The 3769-nt window shown below is 32.9% G+C and overlaps 1 long non-coding RNA gene across 1 annotated transcript; it reads right to left on the bottom strand.

The window, feature by feature from the left end:
• On the bottom strand, positions 1-2065 carry LOC105449154. The gene is made up of 3 exons (XR_974307.1): positions 2006-2065; positions 164-248; positions 1-97 (listed from the first exon to the last, which is right to left on the bottom strand). It is a non-coding gene; the product is annotated as an uncharacterized LOC105449154 (long non-coding RNA).
• Positions 2066-3769: the final 1704 nt, after the last annotated feature.

The raw sequence follows: 3769 nt of genomic DNA, 5'->3' as shown, positions 1-3769 counted from the left end.
AATAGTCTACATAGTTTACAAGTCTACGTAGCAAAAAGACCATGTAAACATCAGGTAGATTTCGCGTAAATAATCCGTGTAGACGTAATCTTGAAATCTACGGCACAACCCTGCTTTTAAGCATCTTATTGAGTTTAATAATAAAAAAGATTAATAATCGTACCAGCTGATACACGTTTGATATCCCCATCTGCGGTAAATAGAGGTGTATCTAATGGTAGATCCGAACACACCCAATTTCTAGACATCTGCAAATAGAAATTATAATTACAACTATAATAATTAAATAATAAATAGTTAGAGATTTTACATTTTATAAAATGACTTTAATAATAAATAATCAATACTTTAAAAACTTAACAGTTACATTTTTCAAAATGTTATTTATTTTATTCGATTTTATATTCAAAGTCTAGAAATACATGTATATTACTTAGGATTTTATTATTTATAAAAATGACGACGGCGAAATTGATCAAAGAACAAAAGTGGTAATTATGCATCTGCGAAAATATATTTTAAAAATTAATTTTATTTAACGAAAAACAGTGTTTTGTTAAAAATATATTTACAAAAAGAAGAAAAATATTACAATGTATAATATATGCAAATGTATATACATATAAACTTCTTCCACAGATAAGCTATCAGTACTGAAATTTTATCATAAATATAACGTGATTTTATATATTGTATATAATTTACACAAAATTATTTTGTAAATACACTTGATAGCAAAATTAAAGCATCACCTATTCTGATCCCTAAAAATAGACAAATTCAAGACAGTGTAATTTAGTAAAAAATGATCGTAATAAAATGTTCTAAAAAGCATTTTTACTTTAAAATTTCTACTTTCAAAATTGATAATTCATTAAACAATTTACTGATTCTTTACAAAGCTGTACGGATGTAAATAAAGATGCATCAAATCTAAAAATTTTTTAATAACTGCGAAGTTCCATGGCGTGAATTAAAAATTGCATACAAATACGATTTACAGCGTTCGAAAGCGTAAATCTTTATTTTTGATTTGTGGATTCGATAAGTGTTGTGCCATTTCTTTTTACCAAATTATTTAACACTAAAGCAAAAATATTCTTTTTTACTTCAATATTGAGCAACTCGGTGAAAAAAAATCGTAATGCTCAACGGGTGCGCAAATTAAAAGTAAAGATTCACAATTTCAAACACTGTAAACTGCATTGTACGCGATTTTTAATTTACCATGAAACTTTGCAAAGCTCATACAAAAGATCCAAATGTCCAAAATCTGTCAAATATCCAAATCTTCTTCAAGCCTTGCAAAGTCCATAATCCAAATTAAAAATCGCACATAAATACAGTTTACAGCTTACGAAAGCATGAATCTTTATTTTTAATTGCGTATTTTTTAATTTTTTTTGTGTATTCATTGATCGTTGTGTGATTTTTTTTCACCACGTTATTCAACGTTGAAACAAAAATGGTCTTTATGTTTCAGTTGAATAATTTGGTAACAAAAAATTGCACAATGCTCAACGAGTATTTAACCCATTAGCGTCCAAGCGGACACATTTTTTGAACAATTTTCAGCGATTTAATTTTTTATTTTAATGGCCTTGAAAAAATTCAAGCAAGATCATTTCTTACGTAAAAGGGTCTAGCGGATTAAGGATGGGATTTCCGGCCTCACGCGTAATTGATCGTTATAGTGAGCAAAATGTCCACCCAGATAAAAGAAAATTTTGTGCTAAGTTTCATTTCAAAAGACACACAATTTCGAAATATCACAAAAAATGTGATTTTTCATTAATATTTTTTTTTCTCCGCTAAATTTAAATAGGGGGCCAAGGACTCGGAATGCGTAAGATATAGCTTCCAAATGTTAACTTCGTCTTCTAATGGTGGCCCCTGCTTTTACAGAAGAGGCTCTGACTGACCCTAATGCTCAGGGGGATAGTTGGGTCACCTGGACCCTGGGGGTTAAATACAGAGTTTAGTTAGTGTAGGGCTGACAACCCACCTAATGAAACAAACTTGTCATAAACGCATTACCACAGCCTTGGATGTCGGACGGTCTCTTGGTAAAACGAACCCAGAACAGAAAAAAGGAAAATGTCTTGAATATTGGAACATGGAATGTAACTCCTGCAGGCTGGAAGATTGAAAGAAATTGCGGAAGAACTAAGCAAATTTAATCTTGATATAGTGGCCCTACAGGAAATAAGACGCAAGGATGCTGGAAGGATAGATAGAAAGGAGTTCTCGCTTTATTACTGTGGTACTCCTAACAAAACTGGCCAAAAAGGAACAGGCTTCTGGATTAACAAAAAAATAAGAAGTAAGATTCTTGGATTCGAGCCAATCAGTGACAGAATTTGTAAACTACGTGTGAAAGGAGAATTCAGTAACATAACGCTGATTAGTGTATATGCTCCCACGGAGGAAGGTAAAGAGGAAGATATAAAAATATTCTACGATAATCTGGAGAGGATATGTGAAGGCAGTTATGACACACTGATAATAATGGGGAAACTTTAATACTAAAGTCGGGAAAGAGGATTTTATTAAAAAGGTCGCAGGCATGCACTACCTACACGAGAATACTTTCCCGAATGGTCTCAAGCTATGGCAGTTGGCAGAGAGTTTGAACTTAAGCATAATGAGCACATACTTCTCTCACAAAGATATCCACGAAGATACCTGGAGATCACCAGGAGGATGCACAACAAATCAAATAGATAATGTGCTGGTGAACCAAAAAAGGAGATCAAGTATACAGGATGTCAGAGTTTGCAGGCATGCAAATTGCCACAGTGATCACTGCCTTGTAAAGAGTAAGATAAAACAAAAAATATCTAACTATTCTAAAGAAAAAGGGGGAAAAATGCCAAGATGAAATGCTGAGAAACTAAAAGAGGAAGAAGTGAAAACTGCTTATAAGATTAAAGTAGAAGAGCATCTGCAGAAACCCCATAACAGCAAAGATAAGTGGGAAGAATAGAGGGTGATGAAGAGTGCGGTTGTCGAAGCTGCGAAAGTAACTATCGGAGAAAAACGGCGTTGTCGCAATGAAAATTGGTTTGATCAGGAATGCAAAGAAGCAATAAGGATTAAAAACGAAGCAAGAAGTTTGATGCTACAAAAAAATACCAGAAGGATATGAGAAATATAGAAGAAAAGGAGAAAAACAGCAAGAAAAATCTATAGACTCAAAAGGAGGGAAACGATGAATAAGAATCTGGAAAACATCAATGTAATGCGTGGAATGCATAATACACGTGGGATGTATCAACTAATTAAACAGGAGAGGGGATGATTCCAGCCTAGGTTATCTAACATAAAGGACAAACGAGGTAAAATGCTAGCGGAAAAGGACGAAATCACAAATCTTTAGAAAGAGCATTTTGAAAATATCTTCAACATTAAGAGTATAAAGATGGAGGTGGTTGAGACAGAATCTAGCACCCATAATGCACTCACAAGGAAAGGGACCCAAGTGCCCTCCTCCGATTTCGATGAGCTGTTGATATGTTACTTTCTAGACAAAACGAAAAATTAAGCTACCGCAAATTCGGGCCGCTTCGCGCTTTTAAGGGGTGAAACACTCCTTAGAAAAAAATTGTTTTTTTTATTTCAATGCGAATATCGTCGAAACTAGAGATAGAAAAAATGTTCCGAATAAAAGTTAAATGGCTTTAAAAGTATTTATAATTATAATTAAAAATAATTTTTTTATTGCTTAATTTTTTGTTTACCCCCACCACCAAAAATTTTTTAATTTTTT

Source organism: Wasmannia auropunctata, unplaced genomic scaffold (assembly GCF_000956235.1).
Source record: "Wasmannia auropunctata unplaced genomic scaffold, wasmannia.A_1.0 LD336076.1, whole genome shotgun sequence".
NCBI lineage: Eukaryota > Metazoa > Arthropoda > Insecta > Hymenoptera > Formicidae > Wasmannia > Wasmannia auropunctata.
Note: the sequence above shows the minus strand (reverse complement) of the source record. Positions and strands in the feature narration are given on the sequence as shown.